The sequence below is a fragment of the Rhinolophus sinicus genome, chromosome 4, assembly GCF_057876585.1.
Source record: "Rhinolophus sinicus isolate RSI-liver-muscle chromosome 4, RSI-T2T, whole genome shotgun sequence".
Taxonomy (NCBI): domain Eukaryota; kingdom Metazoa; phylum Chordata; class Mammalia; order Chiroptera; family Rhinolophidae; genus Rhinolophus; species Rhinolophus sinicus.
The window spans coordinates 65,529,227-65,554,932 of record NC_142504.1 but is presented as its reverse complement, the minus strand read 5'-3'; positions in this window follow the sequence as shown (position 1 = coordinate 65,554,932).

Sequence of the window (25,706 nt, the reverse complement as noted above, 5' to 3'; positions counted from 1 at the left end):
GTCTTATTTGACTTTGAAGAGAGAATGGATAAAATAGCAGAAATACATCTGGCCATGGCTTAAGCAAAGAACAATAACACTATCCCTTTTCAGCACTTGAACACATTTGCCTCCAAACGGGGGAGAAAAAATGTTGGACTGCTCTTCTATGGGAAGTTGTGAAACAGAAAAAAAAAAACCCACAAAACAAATAATAGCACTATAACTTGAAAATCAAGCTAGTAAACAGAAGACAAATACTTTGACACTATCACATAATGAAAGGTCTGTCACAAACAATGTCAATGAGTGCACAGCTTCTGTCCAGTGGCTGCTAGAGTCAGTTCTTTGGTGATCCCACATCCTACAATGTTAAAATGTTTTCTAGAAAGTATATAATTGCAATATTTAATAAAATAATTGTCATTGAGGGAAATGACTGATTTTCATGTATTGTTCTACATTCTTGGGCCGCTCATAATTAGAAATAATTATGTTGCTAAAAGTGTTTAAAGAATACTACTTTTCTTTTGGGAAAGCATAGAGTATTTTCAATCCCAAACTGAGTGGTTGTCACCCATGAATTTCTTTCTAGTATGTATTAAAAATGGCTGAAAAATTGTTTTAATATTAACATTAGCATAAATAAGTGTGCATCCCCTGCACAATCCAAGTTTCAAAAAATACATTTTATAGAAGCCAAACTTTGAGACATTTTTATCAGTAACATTCTCATATTAGAAGCACAGTCTTGTCCGTACATCAGTAGATCCCTAGTTTTCTAATTATGTTATCTCTAGTTCCTAGCTGAACCCCCAGTGCATCTGAAGCAAGAGAAAAAGGTGACATAAGTAGCCTGGGACAGACTTCAAGGACAGTTCAAAGATAACGGGATTCTTTTGAATTGTGATCATTATCCTTGTATGTGAATTTCATTTTACAAAATCTATTCCAACCATTTGATTTGCACTTTACCTCTCAGAATCATATATAAACATAAGTCAATCTGTAAGGAACTGCCTTATAAATGATTTGAAGTATTGTCCCATGTTGAATTAGATTTACTCTGAAAGCACTTGGATTTTATTTCATTATAAGGCAAATATTTTAATAAGGATTTATTTCTATGATTAGAAGTCTGTTCATTGTGTTTCAAAAAAAAAAAATCAACCAAGAAAACAGTGAAAAGGGTTATGATGTTTTAGCCAGAAAGATGACAGTGGCTGATGAAGTTGAAACATTGTGCTCATTTTCTCAGCTATCATATCATCATAGTCTATATCTTTCAACCTTCTATCTCCCAGCCATAAAATTAAAAATGTCAAGGATGAATGTTGATTATGTATTAAAACACATTTCTAAAATGAAATTAATTTGTGTCATCCATGAAATCAAAGAAAGGAAACAAAAAGTGTTCACTAAATAAATGATTTTTAGTTTTTTCCTTCACTCCAAATCTTTTTTTTAATATCCTTGAAAACCAAATGTCTCACTCCAATTATAAAATGAGAAAAGGATATCATCTTCTATCAGCAGGATTTATATTACTGATGTCCTTAAAGATTTCTCAGAGTATTCCTGATATTTCAGACTTGGGAAATGGCTGTGCCTTTAATTCCAATTGAAATAGACAAGGGAGAAAGCAAATTATGTACAGTGGGCAATGGTTGACAATCTTAGAGTAACATGGGCTTTCATGTCTTCAAGACATCAAAATAGGTGTTTCATACAAAATAGTAAGGTTTTAGTGCTTATTTGAAACTTTCAACAATTAATATTTGGGTTACACTTCCTTATTTTTTAAATGGCAGAGTAAAAGTAAATTACATGAATTTGCCAAGAAACACAGGACAGCGTTCTTCCTTGTTGAATCATTTTATCTGAATCACTATTTCCAATGACAAACTTGAACCCTGATTTTCAGGTGCCATAGCTCCATCTCTCAAGAAAGAATATCAAAATCTAATTAAATCACACCATGTCCAGAAAGTGATTATATCATGTTCTGAATTTCAGAAAAAATATAAGAAACTTTTATTTTTTGTAACCAATAAGGATACAGCTTCAATGAATCATAGTTTTTTTCATGCTAATAGAAATATTGTAAAATATTTTATAGTGTAAAATACACTATAAAATATTGTAATATTGAGCTTTTCAATAAATTACAGGAGCTTTTTTTCCTAATTATTAATTACAACTTTAAAGGACCTTTTGAAATATTGATATTTTATAAGGCTTTGGATTTTTTTAAAAAAACCTTTCTTAAAACATATGCATAGTTTTTCAGTACATACTGTCACAGCAACTTAAACCTATGCTATGGGCATGACCAGAACACAAAAGAGTTTGTTTGTAGGGTGTGATCCATGTCTTCTTTGAGGTAAAACTGACAGTGGGCAGTATTTTCTCATCTTTAATTATTGTTTTTCAGACATAGAGACAATAAGAGGTAAAGCTGAGAATTAGAAAGTGTGTCTTTAGTATCCTTCCATCTCTTCTATCCTTGCTTTTTCCTCTCCTCCCTGAGGTGTGCATGTCTGTGCTCTCCCAATCTCCCCATGTAGCACACAAAGGCCTTTCTTTTCTAAACCATTCTAGAATCTTCCATGTTCCAGTTACTCAGAGACCTATATGTCTGTCAATCTCTCTCCTTGTGGGAAGGAATGGTCTTGTTCATTTCTCTATCCTCACAGATATCTGGAGCATGGCTCCAGTGCATATATTCCTGGGAGACCACACAGAGAGGCCTAGTTGATGCCCAGGAAGGGTTTGATAAGACCTGGAGGCCAACATGATGCTGCTGTCTCTTACACCAGCACCTAAAAGTAAGCACGGACTTCTTGGCTACTTCCAATGCCCTACTTTAAATTGCTCTTCTCATTTATACACTTGCTATACATGTCATGCCTGTCATGACTCATCCTACTCTCCTTTTATTCTCTTTCTCTCTCTCTCTCTCTCTCTCTCTCTCTCTCTCTCTCTCTCTCCCCCCCCACTCCATCTCATATCCACTCATATTGACATACTCAATTTTTTCCTCCACAAACATACACACACACACACACACACACTCACATGAGTTCAGATAATTAAGTTCGTGAACTCATCCTAGAAAAAGTGCTACATACCTCATTGCTGAATATCACCATGGTCACCTTCGAAGTACTCCCCTTGGAAAGCTTTGCACCTGACACCAGAGCCTAGTCCACCCTTCAAAGCAATTTTGGAACTTTTTCTGGAATGGCCATCAGAGCTGTTGTATTACCCTTGATGTCCTGAATGTCATTGTCATCAAAATGTCTTCCTTTCAATATTTCCTTTATCTTCAGGTAAAAAAAGAAGTCATGGGGGTGGGGGAAGAGGACATAGATCAGGTAATTAGGGAGGGTGTTCCAATACAGTAATCTGTTTACTGGCTAAAAACTCCCTCACAGACAGTGCCGTGTGAGCTGCTGCATTGTCGTGATGCAAGAGCCATGAATTGTTGGCAAAAAGTTCAGGTCATCTAACTTTTTCACACAGCCTTTTCAGCACTTTCAAATAGTAAACTTGGTTAACTGTTTTTTCAATTGGTACAAATTCATAATGAATAATCCCTCTGATATTAAAGAAAGGTTAGCAACATCTTTGCAACAAGTTCTCGAACTTAATTGTCAGGTCTTATACATATGTAGAAGGTGCCAAAAAAAATGTGTACACATTTTAAGAAAGGAAAAACTGTATTAATTGTAATACTTAATATATACCAATAACAAAAGATGAATACAAGTTGCATTTGACTTCTGCAATTACAAGACGTGCTGAAAATGCTTACCATCAGCGTCCAGACACTTCTGATTACAGAGAACTAACTACTGCTTACAGTACTGCTTACTGATTACAGAGAACTACTACTATAGTTATATATATATATATATATATATATATATATATATATATATATATATATATATATATGGGAGATAATATATATAATATGCATATATATATATATATATATATATATATATATATATATATAATCTTCCTTATCTTTGAAACTTTCAGAAACAAGACAAGAGCAAATATAATTCTTTGCAATGATGTATACTATGCAATAGAGCTTGAAGGAAAAAAATTAAAACGTACCGAAATTGGCATACTCAAATGATGTCAATACTGAAATGATGCAAGTGAGTAAATAGAGATAGAATCTTATGAATAAAGAAAGAAACCAAAATTAGTAGGATTTCAATTGCAGTTAGATGGGAATTTAATTGCCACAAAGTGGAAAGAAAACAAGAAACAGAGCAGGACATCATTAGAGAGGTAAAATCTCTCAGAGAGAAAATCTAGAATGATGGCTCGTTTCCATCTAGGATTAACTTCCTAGTGCACTTGAGGAAACTTAAAGCTAATCAGAAGCATAGCATGCACTGGAAGGTTTCTCATTGTGCTCTTTCAGGATGTGACCCATCAAAACTCCAGTTTCCAAATGGCTGTTTGTGGTCCTATATATTTTTTCACTGCTCTGAGTCCTTTCCAAGTTTCTAACCGCCACCACTTCAAACTCTCTGTTCAGCTCCTATCCACAGTTATTTTAATATTTCATTGTTCTCTTGAAAGAGGGAAGAACAGTATCTGTGCATGTTCCTTTTAATCAATTTGTTATGGCAATTATTTTTATTTTTTTTTTACTCCAGAGGATGCTAAAGAAACTGCTGCTTCCTTGAAAGGGAGTGTTTTAGAAGTATGTGTAATACAACTGTCATTCTCACGGTGCCACTTGTGGAGTGTTCCCAAGAGATTTTCCTGAGTTTATGAAAAGCTAGGGTTCCACCAGCCTTCAGGTTGATTTCTATGACCTGTTTGAAGACAAATTCACCCTCACCTTCTAATGTAATTGTCAGGCTCATTCACTAGTGATTGAATAATAACTTAGAAAAAAGAGGAATCCAGCTACAGCTTTACCTCAAGAGGAGGACCTAAGAAAAGGCTGATTTCCATGAACATGGTCTAGTGGCTTCCTACCATTCTCAACCAAAAGTCGTAGAGCATAAACTCTCCATTCCTATCTTATAAATAGATAATGAACCATTTTCACAGTACATTTAGTATTTTCTTGAAACTTATGCTTCCATATTTGAAAATGCTTGTTGCAAATAATATTGATTAAATTTACATATTTATATTCTGAAAATTTCATAAATCCTATGTGGAAATAATATGCAAAATACAAGCTATTGATTAACTGAAAATATTAGATAGACTTATGCTAAATTGAACAACCTAGCAAACTTTTACTCCTTCTTTCTTTCCTTCCTTCCTTCCTTTTTTCCTTCCTTTCTTTCTTTTCCTTTCTTCTTTTCATAGTCCACTAATCAAAGTCATTCATTCATCCATAAATGTTAAGTATATGCCATGTCAGAAAAACAGACATGTAGACCAATGGAATAGAATTGAGAACTAAGAAATAAACCCACGTAAATATGGACAGATAATTTTTGACGAAGAAGCCAAAAACATACAATGGAGAAAAGACGGCCTTTTTAATAAATGGGCTGGCAGAATTGGAAAGCCACATGCAAAAGAATGAAATTGGACTGTATCTGTCACCATGTACCAAAATAATTCAAAATGGATCAAAGACTTAAGCATAAGACCTGACACAATAAACTGCATAGAAGAAAACATAGGTACTAAACTTGTGGACCTTGGGTTCAAAGAGCATTTTATAATTTGACTCCAAAGGCAAGGGAATTAAAAGCTAAAATAAATGAATGGGACTATATCAAACTTAAAAGCTTCTGCACAGCAAAAGAAACCATCAACAAATTAAGAGGCAACCAACTGAATGGGAGAAGATTTTTGCAAACAGTGCCTCCGATAAGCGATTAATGTCCAAAATATACAAGGAACTCATACAACTCAACCAACAAAAGAACAAACAATCCAATTAAAAATCCAATGGGCAGAGGAGCTGAAGAGACATTTCTCCAAAGAGGACATACAAATGGCAAATAGACATATGAAAAAATGCTCAACATCACTAATCATCATAGAAATGCAAATCAAAACCACAATGAGATATCACCTCACCCCAGTCAGAATGGCTATCATCAACAAGACAAATAGTAACAAGTGTTGGAGAGGCTGTGGACAAAAAGGAACCCTCATACACTGTTGGTGGGAATGCAGATTGGTGTAGCTGCTATGGAAGGCAGTGTGGAGGTTTCTCAAAAAATTACGAATAGAATTACCATATGACCCAGCAATCCCTCTCCTGGGTATCTACCAAAAAAATCTGAAAATATTTATCCATAAAGACAAGTGTGCTCCAATGTTCATTGAAGCTTTATTTACGGTGGCCAAGACATGGAAACAACCAAAATGTCCTTCGATAGATGAATGGATAAAGAGTTGTGATATATATATACAATGGAATATTATTCGGTGGTAAGAAAAGATGAAATAGGACCATTTGTGACAACATGGATGGATCTTGAGATTATAATGCTAAGCGAAATAAGTCAGACAGAAAGAGCAGAGAACCAAATGATTTCACTGATATGTGGTGTATAAACCAAAAACAACAAATGAACAAGACAAACAAATGAGAAACAAAAACTCATAGACACAGACAATAGTTGAGTGGTTACCAGAGGGTAAGGGGGGAGGGGGTTGGTAGATGAGGGTAAAGGGGATCAAATATATGGTGATGGAAGGAGAACTGACTCTGAGTCGTGAACACACGAGACTTATAGATGATGTAATACAGAATTGTACATCTGAAATCTATGTAACTTTACTAACAATTGTCACCCCAATAAACTTCATTTGAAAAAAATAAAATAGAAAAAAAAAGTATATGCCATGTGACGTACGCTATTTGGGTACTAGGGATAAAACAGAAAAAAACAGATTGGGAAACAAGGGAGTAGACTGTGCCCATATCTGGAGAAGAGAATTACATGCAGAGGGAACAGCCACTGCAAATTTTCCAGGAGATGAGCATGTGTCTGGCAGATACAAAGAGGCAAAGAAGCCCATGGCTAGTGTGGCAGAAGGGACGCAGTCAGAGAGACCGTAAGGACTTTGGTTTTCACTCCAAGTAAGTGAAAGGAGGCTTTAATCAAATGAGTGACATGATATGACTTGGGTTTTCACCAGGTCATTTACTGCTGCTGTGAAAAAACCAAATCATAGAGACTGTTACCATCATATTTTATAACCATCTTCATTTTTTAAACTTTTAGTATATTACCTATGTCTAATCACATAGTTATGTCTGTGGACAATATCTGAAGTTACATAGTCATGCTAAAGGACCTGATGAGGATTGCAAGAACATTGTTGTCCAGGGTTATTTCAGCTACTCCATCAATGCCTTCATTTTTCTTTTTTGAATTTTCCTCACACAACTTCTTAGCCATGTAAATTAACTATTATTTTAGGGTCCAGTAGTGGGTAATGGACATTAATGATAAGAGTAGACTTTATAAGTAGTGAATTACTATTTACTGACTTTCTCTTGCATTTCTAACAGCAAAAAAGGAGGCATTTGTTAAAAGTTTCATGTGTTACCTAGATGCTATAATCAAACTCAAGGCATTAGCTATTAAGTGAGCTGTTTAACTGTCTATCTTCACCCAGTATAATGTAAATACAAAAAAGGTAAGAATTTTTACCTATTTTTATTTGCTATATTTACAACCCGGAAAACAGGAATCTTAACCCAGAGGCTCAGTAAATGTTAGTTGAATGAATGAAAGCAACGCAGTCACATTTAGCACAGTGAGGAATTCACTCCCAGTCAGCACACCTTTCAATCTCTAAGAAACACATAAAGTCTAGTGGTTTATGTACCAAAAACAAGGTCCTTAATGACTCCAAGCATTGGTTTCTTCATCTTTCAAATGGATGGAATAATATCTACCCTATAAAATGTACATCTTTATTTTAGGATAAAATATAATATCTTAAAGAACTAAACATTACTTTTTGAGTTTATTAGTTGTGAAAATACTTTGAAATAAGTAACTATACAAACACAAGCTATTATTATTGTTGTTGTTATTATTATCATTATTATTAAATTGAGTGTTAACCATTGTATTAACCATTGCCTAGGCTACACTAGTCGAAGCTCCTTTTCCTTGGCTCTCCTCTGATTTACTTGCCTTCTTCCTGTTTTTTCATTCCATTGATCTATTTCATGGGCCATTCATTTATATCTTCAACAGCACAGCTGGAACACCTGTTTAGAGATAGGAGGGTGAAAAGGCACAGTCCTCCAGAGGCTCAGAATTCCCTAAGGGCTCGGCAGTGGGCGGTGCATGACATCAACACGGCGGAGGATGTCCACCTCCTGACTTACGGTCTTTATTTTCCAAAAACTAAACTTGGGGATGTTAATATTGGGCTCAATTGAAAATAGAGATAGCACAATAAAAACAATCTAAAAGGATATTTTGACATCTGTCCACATCTCTCTTTATTATCATGTGGCTCTTCTGCTCTAACTATTATTTACTTCCAAAAATTAAAGAGAGTTTACCAAGTTCTTGCTAAATATAGTATCTCCATGATCTGAAAGACTGGTATTATTAATTAAATCATAGTCTTAGAGCAATCAGAATGTTTGCTACTCTTTATTACAATAACTTCTACATTGCAAGTGTTATGCAAGTATATCATTATATACATTATGCTGTTTAATAATAATAAAGAGATAGCAATTCTTGTAACTAATAGCACAGGCTCTGAGAACAAATACCAGCTCTGCCACTAGCTGTACAATCTCATCTCACTGTGCCTCATTTTCTCATTTTTAAATTGAGGATTACAAAAAAATATCTACCTTAAAGGATGTTTTTAGAGACTAAATTAATGAACATATGTCAATGCATGAGACATGCCAAAAATTTCAGAAGAGGGTATTGTATAAAATTAGCTGTAATCATAAATCAATAATTCTGTCATCAAAAATTCTCACAACAAATATGTATTGTTATTAGTTTTTATAGATAAAGGAACTAATTGCCAAGATTGTGTTAAAAAGGAGGGGGATGTTCTGATGTTATATTCATAGTAAACCCTGAGTTGAATGTGTTGAATTTAAAAATTGATGAAGAAATTGTTCTACTCAAATCAGGATATAATGAGTAGACTAAAGATACAAATGCAGTGCCACTGAATGTATTTGGATAGAGACTAATTTCAGCATTTCACTTGGGCATCCGTGGAGGAGGGTTGGAGAATGAATCAGGGAGAAGGTGACATTTATACTGGCCCATGAAGACTGACACAATTTCCAAGGATCCTTAGAGTGAAATAAAAAGTGTATAACAGAGGAAAACACTCTGAGCAAAAACCAAGAGGCTGAAAAACAGAGCCTACATTCAGAAAAGTATGTTCAGATGCTTAGAAATGCTCAGGGTACACAGAGGAATGAGGTATAATAGGATATAAGACACCAAAGTTAGATTGGCACAATATTAAGACAGGTCTTGCTATTGGATTGAGTTTAGATTTATTCTTATGGCTTTAAGCGTTGACGAGAAGACAGTGATACATCTGGACTTGTGTCTAGGAAAAGAACTGTGGGGCCTCATGAAAATCAGGCAGGGCGGTGGTTAAGAGACTGGGAGAAGGAGCCTCCTTGGGAAACTACTATGAGCAATTCAGGTGAGAAGCAAAGAAGTCCTGATCTAGAGCTATGCCAGTGGGGGATTAATAAAGAGAATACAAGATAAGTGAAATACAGGGAGTATCAGAATTCAGTGAATGGATAAAGGGAATGAAGGGCAGAGAGGAATTTAAAAATGACTCAGGTTTTTCTTTGGTTAGGTGACTGGGAGAAGGCCCCTGCATCTTGCTGAGAAAAAAGGCATAAGAAAGTAAGAGTCTCTCTTATTGGACTTTAGTAAGGAGAGAAGTAGATCAGAGAAGATCACGAGTGCCATTCAGGACACACTGAGTCGAGGTCCTGTAATGACATCTGTGTGGAGCTGCCTGATGGGCAGCTGGAAATGGAAGTCTGGATCAGTCAGACTGAAGGCAGAGTTTGGGAGTCGCACTTAGGTGGTAACAGTCAACACTGTGTGAGAAGATAACCTGAGAATAGAAACCTGTATTTTAATGTGGAATCTAAAAAGGAAAACCAGCAAAAGCAACTCAGAAGGAACTACCATAGAGACAAGAGCAGGAAAACATATCTCAGGAACCAATGGATGAGAGTTGAGAACAAAGATGGAAAGTGGTATGGGTGAGAGAGGGAGAGGACAGCTGATCTGATTGCTGTAAAGAGGCAGAGAGAAAGGAAGGCTGAAAAGAAGCCTCTCGATGTGTAAGTAAAACATGTCAGAGAAGAAAGCTAAATTTAAAAATTCCTCCTATTGCATTAACTTGAGAGGAAAATAGCCAGTAAAAAAGAGCTCCAGAAGTATGCTTTAATTGCAAATTAATGCCTTCAGAGACATGTAAATAGTTTTGAATGTCAAGTTGTTTAACTAAAACAAATAATAGTATAGAATATTTAAAGTTATAGATCAAATGAACTGGTAAAATCATTATATTTTTCTATTTACTTCTGTTCTGCCATAAAAGCAGATTAATTTATGTGTTAGGTATCTATTTACATATTAACTTAATAATAACATATGTTTTATTATTGGGTGCCTCCCGGTACCCACTGTTAAAACACCAAAAGAATAATCCCTTGAATTACGTTGTTTTTCTAAATCTTTGGGAACTGATTGTTTATCCCATTGAATTTTGAAGAAATTGAAAGAGTAAAAGAGTTGGCAGTTTGTCTGAAATAAGAGTGAGCTTTAAAAAAAAAGAGAGAAGGCATCCAAGCATCATTTAGTATTGAGCATTTAGATTAAAAAAAAATATTCCAAAATAACCAACATCAGCTGAATTGTGGAGCTTTCAAATCTGTCACTAAATTTCAAAGGAGAACCAGGCTAAAGCCACAAGATGGTGCATGGCTTAATCTTGCCTTCCTAATCAAATTCACCATTTAAAAATGTAGACACATCATTGTGAACGGCTTCTGATAGCTAAGTGTTCACAGCAGAAGGTATGCTCTTAACTGTTTTTCTACTGCCAAGTCATGTTCAGTTACCGCATTTTAAATGATGTGCTCCATGATGAAATTGGATGCAGTGCTTTTTAGGTTTCCGTCCAGCTAAGATCATGTTTGGGGAGAAGCCAACTGTTCATTCAGTTTTCTACCTACAAATTGGAAACTCCAAGTTCACCAAAGTTCAGGAAGTTCAGAAAGAAAAATTACAGGGAAGGATAGATGTGCCTGTTCAGTGGTGGCTCAGGACGTTCACAGGATGCCCTAACCCCAGCTGGCTCGGGTCAACAGGCAGCATGGTAATGAGGCAAGATTTTCTCCTTTCCTCAACTAGGCTCCATTTCCTTTTTCATGGAAGACACTCAATAAATATGTATTAATTTGGCTTTCTCTTCTGAAGATATTCCATGTTTTGGTTCCAGAAATCCTTATTTAGTTAAAATAGCACTCTGACCTTCCAACAAAAATTTTTTCCACATTTTTATCTCACTCTCACTGCAATATAGAAACAACTTTTTATCAAGTTCAGTCTGCCTCTCAGGCACCCAAAGAACAGAGCATTTTAACACCTTGACAGTGGCCTCACAGCTACATTAGGGGATGGACACTGGGCTACAGTCCACACTTGCTGGCCCCAGGGGGGCACCCTGTCTTTCCTACCACATATACTGTTGAAGCCTATAGGACTTCAAATTCAGATTGGAAAATCGAAAGAACCTTGGAAAGCAAAACCTAGAAACTGATAAAAAACAAAACAAAACAAAACAAAAACCATAAATATAAACTCTAAATCCAAAAAGCAAAAAAGTTAACTTAAAAAATTGAGTTATCAATGGTGAGGGAATGTTCTCCAAATAGAAGCCATTGCCCCAGGTAGATGGATGGGAGTGGAGAACCCGAATCTGCCAGCACTGTTATATACTACAGTTCAAGTTCCTGATCATCCAGTCCAGGCACAATTTTTCTGTAAATGTAAGTATTTTCAGCTTGCAGGCCATATTATGGCAACTATTCCATTCTGCTATTGTAGTGTGAGAGCAGCCCTAGCAAACATGTCAACAAATGAGCCTGACTATAATCAATTAAGTTTTCTTCACAAAAAGAGGCAGACCCTTGATCTAGTATGTCTGTCATTAAATCATTTATTCATGCCTTTTATTCATTTATTATTAACATCTTCATTACCAAGAACACCTTGAATAGAATTTTGGAGGCTCTCTGAATTGTTCAGCTTCGTAAGACCACAACATTGGGCGAATTTTTATTAGTAAACCAAAAAAGTTGGTGATTTTTTAAATTTTGCACTGTAATCTAACCTTTGTTAGAGGTCTTTCTACGGAAGATTTTTTTTCACCAAGGAGGAAATCCAGTCTTAATTAGCTAAGATCAAAGATTTGAACAGAACCTTACAAGTATCTCTGCTTTCGGGCAATCTCCTAGATCTGTAATTTCTACATCTAACTGCTTGTTTTAGAACAAGCAACCAAATCACCTCATGGATTGATTTCCAAAATATATATCACTGATTTTCCTAGGATATAATAAAGGTCTGAGTTTGTTTACTGTGAACTTCTAGGTTACTGCAAAATTTTCTTACAATTAAAGAAAGAACTAAAGAGCTCTAAAAAAATCAGACATGAGCTTTGAGTAGGAATTTTGGTTTTTGATATCTTGTAATTTTATTTTCCTTCTACTGTTCAGCTGTGGTCCATATTGTTTCAGTTAATATATTTCTATGCCCTTTAAATCTTACATTGATTTAAATATTTGTTTCCAGAAAATATGAAATTGAAATCAAGAACCATCTTAAAGTTAAGAATTAGACATCCTTAAACAGCTACCTTATCTTGATTTATTCAGCTAAATGCAATTATTCTTAGGAGCTCATATACACAAAACAAAAATTGCAAAGTATGAATTAAGTTCTTGGCATTTTAGAAATTGCCTAGATTATCAACTCCCACACCTTTTTTCTATGAGAAATTAAATTTACCAAGAAAATCACAAGCTGAATCCCTATTTGAGAAGTTCTCATTTACTTCAGTTTTATAAATCTACTTGACTTGACTTCTGGTTAGTATCAAATGCTGCTTTAGAATGTTTTGCAAGGAAGTTGTTGTTGTTTTTTTTAAGAAAAACAGACTATGTTAAATACCATAATATCACTAAATCAAGCAATTTATCTCCAACAAGTAACAGACTCAGACAATTAAAACCATCCTAATTAGAAGCCTGGTCTTTATTTAAAACTTTTTAAAAATAAAAAAGAATTGTATCTGTTAAAATGTGTCAGTTTTAACAAAATTTATAGCATACCTTGTAATTTGATCTTTCTAATAACTTAAACTATAGATTTTTTTAAAGATTTGAAATATAAAATATATTTTCAGAAGTTTCAGTTATTAAACAGAAGAGGAGATAATTTTAAAGTATGTTTAATTCACCTCAAATACCATATGTCTAGATTGCCTATGGGTAACAGGTGACAGGGACAAACAAAATCTCTTTGTTGTGTTGATTGATTCCTTCCTATGTGATCTTATTTCTTTTCAGGGATTTTTTTTTTTTTTTACAATATTCACGGAACAAAATGATATGCATGAAAAAAATATTTTTAATTTTTTTGTTAAAGTATACTTGGCATAAATAGAATATTAGTTTCAGCTGTACAAAACAGTGATTTGACATTTATATACTGTATGATGTAATCACCACACTACGTGAAGTAACCATCTGTCACCATGCCACATTATGACAATATTACTGACTATATTCCCTGTGCTGTATATTACATCTCTGTATCTTATTTATTTTATAACTATAAGATATGTTTTTTTATTTGTTTTTGTTTTTTGACATGTAAGGATCCCCACTGATAGAGCTGTTTGGATGGGGGTGGGGCAAAGGCTTCCTGGTCAGGCACACCTGAGTTTTCAGCCCAGCTCTGCAGTCTCTTCAATTTGGATAAGTACTACTGTTTTTGCATTTTAGCTTGCTTATCTGTAAAATAAGGACAAGAATACCTGCTTTGAAGAATTAGAATTGCATTCACTCAAAAAGCAATTGACATTTTCTCATAGATGCTCTGGCTCCCCCACTTCCTGGCTGTGCCATCTTTGACAGGTTACTTATTTTCTCTGTGCTTTGGTTTCCTCATCTGTAAAATAAGGATATTATCATAGCTATTAATCATTGAAAGCGAGTACTAATGAGAGAAAGATGTATGCAGTGTTTAGAACAATACTTAGCACATGGTAAGTGCCCCATAAATATTAAATATTATTGTTGTTGTATCATTATTTTAAGGTATTATTAGTGGTGGCCAATAGACAACTACACATTAGGCTTGAAACTTAGCAAGGAAAAGGAACCAAAAATATCAATGATGCTTTATGACTTACACTACCACAGAGGAGAAAGGGTAAGAAGGAAGCAAAAAGCAAGGGCAGAGTTGTATACCTAGAAGAAATGCCTCCTACACTGAATGAAGCCTGAGGACTGAGCAGGAGTTAGCTGAGCACAGAGTGGGCTGGGGTATTACAAGTGCAGGTAGAAAAACGTGAACGTGTCCGTGGAGCATGAAGTGGTAGACGAATTGAAAGGCACTCATTCAGTGAGTTTGAGATGTGAAATACAAGGGTTGAGGGCTGGGGGTGAAAACAAAGCTAGAGGGGTAGGTAGAGGCAAGTTTATGGAGGGCCTGACAACCTTATTACAATTTTTGGTTTTCATCCTGACAGCTGTGGAAAGCCAGAAAAGAGATTTCAGGGGAAAACTGAGAGGAGCTTCCTTTGAAAAGCATCATTTGGCTGCATTTAAATGGCAGGATTGGAGCCGGGGAGATCAGGTGGGGGACTGTGGCAAGAACCTGGTCAAGAGTTGGTGGGGGGATGCCAGAGGGGATGGGGCAGAGGAGGTGGATTTGTGAAATATGTAAGAGGTGATTTCACATACCAGCTAAGTTTATTACTGTTATGGAAATATTCAGTTATACAACCCACTAAGCTGGCTTGTAATAAAAATGGGTCACTAATTGAGAAATTATCCACTAAAATGTTATTTTACTGATAACAAAATTAGCAAAATATTTCACTCAATATACACAAAGTCTATGAAAGAGACTGCTTCCAGTCAGTAATGCTTTTACTGGAATTAATTTTCATAATGATGCATGTCAGGCACTGAGCAGCATCCTGGGGCAGAGGCCTCATATCCAGAATCTGAGTGGCAGAAGATACAGAGCTTGGGACACTGCCAAGAAAAGAAGGCCTAGGAGGCCCCCAGGTCTCATCGTGTAAAGCTGACTGCCTAATTCAAGCCTGCCCCTCATGTTATGTACTTTTCCATATTATTTTGATGACAAATATGACGTCAGACAATTAAGTTAGTGAATTCATCCTAGAAAAAGTGCTACACACCTCATTGCTGAATATCACTATGGTCACCTTTGAAGTACTCCCCTTGGGAAGCTATGCACTGATGCCAGCACCTAATCCACCCTTCAAAGCAATTTTGGAACTCTTTTTCTGGAATGGCCATCAGAGCTGTCGTCGTATTACCCTTGATATCCTGAATGTCATCAAAATGTCTTCCTTTCAATATTACCTTTATCTTCAGGTAAAGAAAGAATTCACTGGGGGCCACATCAGGTGAGCAGGGAGGGTGTTCCAATACAGTTATTTGTTTATTGGCTAAAAACTCCCTCACAGACAGTGCCATGTGAACTGGTGCACTGTGGTTATGCAAGAACCATGAATTGTTGGTGAAAAGTTCAGGTCGTTTTCATTTAACTTTTTCATGCAATTTTTGTCACAGTGCTCCTCATTTAGAAAGACACATATAGTCAGAGAATTTATTTCCTGTAAAAACCTGTCCTTTCCTAACAAAATGACTTGCTTTTTTGCATTTAATGATAAGAATTATGCAACCATCATGGGGGCTTTTTGCCTTGATTACTAGGAAGCTCAATAGTAAATTAACATTCAATTCAAATAACCACATGCACATAGGCTTAGGAATAATTACCTTTCATTTGGTTGTATATCATCTTCATGTTAATATACCCATTTTCGTCTGGTAAACTGGTAAGTGCGTGGAACATTACTGAATAGGGGTGAAAAAAGCATTTCTTCTGATAAGTGCTAAATGAATAAATAGCCCAGAATGTGGCTAATCTGGATTATTATATTATCTAACGACTATTTAAATAATTATTTCTAGTGAAAAATGCAACCCAAATGCCATCAGCCCTCACCTTTCAGAGCAGAAACTCTGTGCAGCCAGAATCCTCAGTGAATCCATGACTCAAGATCGAGGGAGAGACACATTATGGCAGCAACTCCAGGGTGCTCCTGAAGTAGCGTAGTTACTGATGGTTCTCCGAAGTGTGGGCTTATAGGACTCTTTCCCTTGAAGGAGAGACTGGACTGAGTTCTTAGTGAAGTACAAGGTGTTTATCCAAGATGTAGGAATGATGAAGGCAGAAACTCTGAGGATCATAAAACACAGACTCCAGCAATGGGGCATGAGCATATGTTCTAGCAGTGCCCTAGGCCAAGTTCCTTAGAAGCAGAGCCTGGGACAGGGTTTCAAGTGTGTCTGATTTATTGAGAAAATCCTATTCTTACAACTCTGTGAGGGGAAGATAGAAGCAGGATATTGTAGGATAGAAGCAGGAAATCCTATTCTTACAACTCTGTGAGGGGAAGATGGAAGCAGGATATTGGAGGGACAAGGACCAGCAGGGTGCCATCTTAGATAAAGTTGATCCTTGTCCTGATCTTTGACAGGGGTGGGGTTTGGGGGGTGATGGGTGTTGTCTCCAATGAAGCAAGTTTGCTAGTCTGAGGAGAGGGTATGTATAATACATACCTGCCCTCTTGGGCAATGTGGCTCCCCTGAGGCTAAGGACGGTTCTCCAGAGAAAGGCAGCAGTGAGCTGTTAGGAACCAACACTCCCAGCATGGTGGGAAGGGATTTTACAATCTTGGTAGAGGAGAAGGTAGAGGGCACCCATTGCATCTACCACCTACAGCAGGGATGATGGTGTGAAGAGTCTGTCTGTGGAGACCAGCAGGACAGCATAGAGTGTGTGGTGGCATATTGGAGTTGCTGTGATGGCGTTTTCCTGGATGTAGTTGATGGAAGGTCATTACTATGCTTGATATTGAAAATTTGAAAATTGTCTGTGCTAACATTATCTACAATTAGCCCCTGATTCCATTTTGCTATACTTTTTGCAGCTCCTGAATTCTAACTTACGTGGAATCATGGTGTTGGTGTCTCCCCTTTTTTCCTTCAAAACTTACACAGGTTACCTGGTTTCTACAATCCAGGAGAACTATCTGACAATCCAGTCAGATATTTTCATAAGGCATAGTGAAGTACTTCATCACTGAACAGAGAAAGATTGAAAAGTGCCCATCAACTTTTTCATTAGGAAATGGAAATTACCTGGTGACAAATTCAATAAAAGTGAGACAACATCAAACTGGGATTTTTGACCACCCAGTCTATCTTTAAAACTTTGTGCATAACATAGCCACTGCCACATCTCTAGGGAGGCCATTTCCTCCCAGTAACCAAGTTATATTTAAGAAAATTCTCAAGAGAAACTTGGTCCTCAACTTATACACACTGAGACATTTGGAGTCTAAGGGAAGTTGCATTTTGCATGTCACAGGTCAAAAATGCCATGTGAAGGGACTTAAGAGTAAGCACCAAACCACAAAAACACAAACTTGCTTATTTAGATCCAGACATCTTTAGACCAGAGAATTGCAAATGAATCCCATGGGGGTTGAGCTGTCTGTGAGAAGAAACCATTTCAGTGCATTATAAAAGTATCTTGTAATGAATCTACTACTAACAATTATGTATTAATTGCCCACTTGACATTTTATAGCCAGATAAGCAACACAGCACACCAAGCTAATGGAAGATCTCAGACTTTCTAGATCAGAAAGGTCAGCACAATCCCCCACCCACGACTCAATCTGGACCATTCAAAATGAATGTCCCATCTACAAAGGGTCATCTCCGCAATAAATGGAGTACCCCTGAGTAGTCATCAGGAAGTATCATTGGGTCTGAAAGGCAGTGAGAGAAATCTCAGGTTATGTGAAGAGAAAAAGATAGTTCTGAGTGATTTTGAACTCTTTTGGATTTCAAGTTGTAAGCTGTGTAATACCTGCCATCCTCTTTTGGACACTTTTCTCTCCTTTTGCTATGTAATCCTTGCCTCCCAGAAGAAGAGGGGCTGAAAAATTGGGCCAGTGTATGTTAATCTACTTCCCTGGAAATAAAAGATAAATCATGCCCCCCAAGGGGACTATCAAAGGAATAAAATATTTTGCAAAGAAAGTCCTTTTTTTACCCTATTCTTTATTTTCTTTGAAGAAACAAATATTGATTACACCATAGAAATGGCGGCATGAGGTGAACCTCCTGAAATCTACACTGGAATTTACAACAAATTGAACAACTATAACTCCACAAAAGACTCCCTGCACAGCAGACAGGCAAGACTAAGAGACACACAATAGAAATCATCTAAAGATGGACATATTGGGCGAGCAGGGGAGGAGGGAAAGGGGAAATGCAGAGACACAAGCCATGGAGGCTGCAGGACGCGGACCGGAACTCCCAGCTTCCTAAATTCCAGGCACTACCACAGTCACTGTAGAGGGAAGAATTCAGACTGCTAGCATTCTCAGTATGGCCCACACTCCCACCTGAGGGATCAGCATATAACACAGCTGAACCGAAAACTCACAGCAGAGAACTCGGAGCAATGACTGAGGAAAGAAGGGTGAAAATGGTGATTTAAGCCCTCACGGCCAAGCAGAGGATGGAAAGCATAGGCAAGGAGATTAGCAGCCCCCTCCCTACACTCCCAGAGCTCGTCCCACCCCTATTCTTCCAGTGCTAGAAGCAGAATGGTAGCAATCTCAGATTAAAAAAAAAAAAAAAAAAGATATTTGCAGTTCTGAGAACTGTGGCCCACAGCCATGGACTTACTGCCCAACTACGGTAGTTCTGGCAAAGGGTAGTGAGCCTTGGATTAGCTGTGCTAGTGATTGCTGCAATCACTCAGAAACACCATTGAAAAACAACAACCCCACCCCTGCCCCTAATCCCTGCACAGGTAAACAGAGCTGCTAAGACACACAGGCGCTGAAACTGGTTCAGGAAGAAGTTTGGAACTTCAGAAGCTCTCCACAGCCCTACATGGAGGCACTGCCCTGAGACCCAGACAACCAGCTCACAAAGGAGAAGTCTACCTTCCAGTGAATCCCCCCATTATGTGAGAGCCAGAACAGCACAGAAAAAAAATATAACACTACAGTGAGAGAAAATAAAAGGTGGCAGTGGGAGGGAAAATAAAACATTCCACCAAAATCTACTGGAAAGCAAAAGAAAAACCTCTTCCTATCAATCTGTTGCAGAACCCACTTCTTCAGATGCCTAGGAAGAGAAATAATAATTCATTAATCGCTGTGCATAACAACAGGGAAGCTCAGAAAGAAAATGAAAAGTCTCTAGAAAATGAACTTAAAGACATGGAAATATGCGACTTAAATGACAGAGAATTCAAGATTGCAGTTCTGAAAAAGCTCATTGAGATGCAACAAAACACAGACAAGCAGTTTAATGAACTCAGCAACACAATCAAAGACCAAACTAACATTTTACCAAAGAAGTGAAATAAACAACAACAACAAAAATAGAAATTCTGGAAATGAAGAACTCAATTTAAAAAAAAAAAAAAAAGGATGAATGAAATAGCCAGCTTAGGCAATAGAGCTGACCAAATGGAGGAAAGAATCAGTGACATCAAAGATAGAAATCTGGAACAGATGAAAAAAGGGAGAGACTTCAGAGCTAAAAGAAATGAAAGAACTCTACAAGAACTTTCTGACTCCATCAGAAAGAGCAATATAAGAATAATGAAAATACCAGAGGGAGAAGAAAGAGAGAAGGGAACAGAGAGTATATTAAAACAAATAGTTGAAGTGAACTTCCAAAACTTATAAAAAGAACTAGATCCTTGAATCCAAAAAACAAATAGAACACCTAATTACCTCAATCCCAACAGGCCTTCTCCAAGACACATTGTATTGAAGCCGTCAAAAACTAACAACAAAGAAAAAATTCTCAAGGCAGCAGAAAAAGAAGACGGTAACTTACAAGGTAAAGCCCATTAGATTATCAGCAGATTTTCAGCAGAAACTCTACAATCAAGGAGGAAATGGAATCAAATATTCAAAATATTGAAAGAGAGAAATTATGAGCCAAGAATAATATGTCCAGCAAAGGTATCCTTTAGATATGAAGGAGGAATAAAGACCTTTCCAGACATATAGAAGCTGAGGAAATTTTTTACCACATGACCTGCATTACAAGAAACACTGAAGGAGGCTATTCGACCTGAAACAAACAAACAAAAAAAACAAAAGAATACAAAACTGTGAGTAGTGTTGTGAACAGACAGACAGACAGAAGAAGGAAATGGCAACCCCTACACAAAATAGGACACTATACACTTAAGCATAACTTACAGGGTAAACAACAACAAAAAACACTTACAAAAAAAGAGGAGACAGACAACTTGCTACTGCAATGAACAAATCAGCTCACAGCATAAGTGGGGATAATTTGTGACAAGAAAGACATAAAAGGGGAGAGAGTAAAGGTCTGAACTGGTCAAAAGGAAATGGAGAAAGGAAGCGTGCTGAAGAAAAATGAATACTATAAATATGAAACTTTCTTTTACATAAACTTAATGGTAACCACTCAAAAAAAAAAAATCCAGAACTGAAACATATAACATTAAAAAAGAAGAAACAGAAGGAAAAATCATAGAATACCACCACAATAGAATAATAGACAGCAACAAAAGGGCAAAGAAACAATGGAGACACTGAGCCACCAGAAAACCAAAAATAGAATGATAGGAAATCTTTATATATCAATAATCACCCTGATTGTAAATGGATTGAATTTACCCTAAAAAGGCACAGACTAGCAGATTGGATCAAAAAAACTAAACCTAGCCATACACTGCCTCCAAGAGATACATGTCAGCTACAAGGACAAATATAGAATCAAAGTGAAAGGGTGGAAATTGACACTCCAAGGAAACGGTATTCAGACAAAAGCAAGTGTAGTCATATTCATATCAGATGAAACAGACTTCAGGAAAAAACGATAACTGACAAAGATGGACATTTCATAATGATAAAGAGGACTACCCAACAAGAGGACAGAACAGTCATCAATATTTATGCCCCCAATCAGGGAGCACGATTATATACAAAGGAACTACTAACAGAACTAAAGGGAGAAATTGACCAAAACACAGTTATAGTAGAGGACCTGAATACATCATAGACAGCTATGAATAGATCATCCAAACAGAAAATAAATAATGAAATAGCAGCCCTAAATGACACATTAGATGAAATGGACATAATTGACATTTATAGAGCACTTCACCCTAGAACTACGCATTCTTTTCTAGTGTACATGGAACATTCACAAGAATAGACTATATGTTGGAACACAGAACTAGCCTCAGCAAATTTAACAAGATTGAAATCATACCAAGCATATTCTCCAATCACAATGCTTTGAAATTGGATATCAACTGCACAAAGAAAGCTGGAAAACCCACAAATATGTAGAGATTAAACAACGTGCTTTTAAAGAATGAGTGGGTCAAAGAAGAAATAAGAGGAGAGATCAAAAGATACATAGAAACAAATGAGAGCAAAAATACAACCTGTCTAAAATATTGGGATTCAGCAAAATCACTAATAAGAGGGCAATTTATATCATTACAGGCCTCTCTCAAGAAAGAAGAAAAATCTCAGATAAATAACCTCATGTTACACCTTAAAGAACTAGAAAAAGAAGAACAAATGAAACCCAAAGTCAGCAGAAGGAAGGAAATAATAAAAATCAGAGCATAACTAAATGAAATAAAGAACAAAAAGACAATAGAAAAAAATCAATGCAACAAGGAGCTTGTTCTTTGAAAAGGTTAATAAAATCGACAAACCCTTGGCTAGACTCACTAAGAAAAAAAGAGAAAAGACACAAATAAACAAAATCAGAAATGAAAGAGAAGTTACTACAGATGCCACAGAAATACAATGGGTCATCTAAGAATACTATGAAGGATTATATGCCACCAAATTCAATAACTTAGAAGAAATGGACAAGTTCTTAGAAACATATAACCTTCCAGGGCTGAATCACGAAGAACTGGAAAAACTAAATAGACAAATCAACAGTAAGGAAATTGCATCAGTCATTGGAAACTTTCCCAAAAGCAAAAGTCTGGGACCAGATGGCTTCACTAGTGAATTCTACCAAATATTCAAAGAGGATCTAATACCTATCCTACTCAAATTATTCCAAAAAATTGAAGAAAAGACAATTCTACCTAACTCATTTTATGAGGCCAATGTTACCCTGATACAAAAACCTGGTAAGGATAACACACAAAAAAGAAAATTACATACCGCTATCTCTGTTGAATACAGATGCAAAAATCCTAAACAAAATTTTAGCAAATAAGATGCAACAATGCATTAAGAACATTATAGATCATGATCAAGGGGGGGTTCGTCCCAGGGGCACAAGGATAGTTCAACATACGCAAATCAATCAATGCGATACACCACATAAACAAAAGAAAGGACAAAAATCATACGATTATATCAATAGATGCAGAAAAAGCATTTGGTAAAATACATTTATGATTATAACATTTAATAAAATGGTTATAGGAGGAAAATACCTTAACATAATAAAGGCCATATATGACAAACCAGCAGCTAATATCATAGTTAATGGTAAAAAACTGAAGCCCTTAGTTCTATGTTCAGGAACACGACAGGGCTGTCCCCTATCATCTCTGCTTTTCAACATAGTGTTGGAAGTCCTTGCCAGAGCAATCAGGCAAGAGAAAGAAATAAAAGGCATCCAAATTGGGAATGAAGAAGTTAAATTGTCACTTTTTGCAGATGACATGATGTTACATATAGAAAACACTGAAGACTCCACCAAAAAGCTATTACAAACAAAAAACGAATACAATAAAGTTGCCGGCTACAAAATCAATGTACAAAAGTCCATTGCATTCCTATATACTTACAATGAAATCTCAGGAAAAGAAATTAAAAAACAATTCCTTTCGCAATTGCGGGGAAAAAAAGAAAAAAGAAAGAAAGAAAGAACAAAATACCTAGGAATAAACAACCAAGTATGTGAAAGACCTATACACTGAAAACTATAAGACACTTTTAAGAGAAATTGAAGAAGACCAAAAAAAACAGAAAGACATATTGTGTTTCATCATTGTTAAAATGGCCGTATTACCCAAAGCAATATACAGATTTAATGCAATCCTCATCAAAACCCAATGGCATTTTTTAAAGAAATAGAAGAAAAAAATCATCAAATTTGCATGTAATCACAAACGATCACGAACAGCCAAAGCAATCCTAAGAAAAAGAACAATGGTGGAGGTATCACACTCCCTGACTTCACCTTGTACTACAGGACAACAATAATCAAAACAGTATGGTACTGGCAGAAAAACAGACACACAGACTAATGGAATCGAATTGAGAACCCAGAAATAAACCCACGTAAATATGGACAGATAATTTTTGACAAAGGAGTCAAAAATATACAATGGAGAAAACAGCCTCTTCAATAAATAGTGCTGGGAGAGTTGGAAAACCACATGCAAAAGAATGAAACTAGATTGCTTTTGTCACCATGTACCAAAATTAACTCAAAATGGATCAAAGACATAAACATAAGACCTGAAACAATAAATTGCATAAGAACATAGGTACTAAACGTATGGTATTTGGGTTCAAAGAGAATTCTATGAATTTGACCTCAAAGGCAAGGGAAGAGAAGCTAAAATAAATGAATGGGCCTATATCAAACTAAAAAGTTTCTGCACAGCAAACAAAACCATAGACAAAATAAAGAGGCAACCAACTGAATGGGAGAAGACTTTTGCAAACAATGTCTCAGATAAGGGGCGAATATTCAAGATATATAAGGAACTCATACAACTCAACAACAGAAAAACAAACAATCCAATTGAAAAATAGGCAGAGGACATGAGTAGACATTTCTCCAAAGAGGACATACACATGGCAAATGAACATATGAAAAGATACTCAACATCATTAATCATCAGAGAAACGCAAATAAAAACCACAATGAGATATCACCTCACACCAGTTAGAATGACTGTCATCAACAAAACAAATAACAAGTGTTGGAGCGACTATGGAGAAAAAAGGAACCCTCATACACTGTTGGTGGGAATGCAGACTGGTGCAGCCGCTATGGAAGGCAGTGTGGAGGTTATTCAAAAAATTACATATAGAATTACCATATGACCCAACAATCCTTCTCCTGGGTATCTACCCCAAAAATCTGAAAACATTTATCCATAAAGATATATGTGCCCCCCATGTTCATTGCAGCTTTATTTACAGTGGTCAAGACATGGAAACAACCAAATTGTCCTTCAATAGATGATTGGATAAAGAAGATATGGGATATATACACAATGGAATACTTCTGTGCCATAAAAAACTATGAAATAGTGCCGTTTGCAACAACATAGATGAATCTTGAGATTATTATCCTAAGGGAAATAAGTCAGACAGAAAAAGTTGAGAACCATATGATTTCACTGATATGTGGTATATAAAATGGAAAACAACAAAGGAACAAGACAAACAAATGAAGAAAGAAAAACTCATAGACACAGACAGTAGTGGTTACCAGAGGGTAAGGGGGAGAAAGGGGGTAGATGAAGGTAAAAGGGATCAAATATATGGTGATGGAAGGAGTACTGACTCTGGGTGGTGAACACACAATGTAATATATAAATGATGGATTTCAGAATTGTAAATTTAAAACCTATGTAACTTTACCAAAAATTGTCACCCCAATGCACTTTAATTAAAAAAGAACCTAAATTAATACCTCATTTGAGAAACAACCCCCCCTTCAAGAAAAGTAAATTTTTGGCACAGATGCAGGGTGAGAGGTGTGGGAATGAAGAAAAGTATCCACATATTTGTGGTTTTTCTAGCTTTCTTTGTGCATTTGATAGCCAATTCCAAAGCCTTGTGATCAGAGAATATGCTTGGTATGATTTCACTCTTGTTAAATTTGCTGAGGCTAATTTTATGTCCCAATATATGGTCTATTCTTGAGAATGATCTATGTCCACTAGAAAAGAATGTATAGTTTGATGTTCTAGGATGAAGTGCTCTATAAATATAAATTATGTTCATTTTATCTAATGTGCCATTTAGGGCTGATATTTATTTATTTACTTTCTGTTTGGAAGATCTATCCATAGCTGTCTATGATGTATTCAGGTCCCCAACTATAATTGTGTTTTGGTCAATTTCTCCCTTTAGTTCTGTTAGTAGTTAGTATATTATGCTGCTCCCTGATTGGGGGCATAAATATTGATGACTGTTCTGTCCTCTTGTTGGGTAGTCCTCTTTATCATTATGAAATGTCCATCTTTGTCAGTTATCGTTTTTTCCTGAAGTCTGTTTCATCTGATATGAATATGACTACACTTGCTTTTGTCTGAATA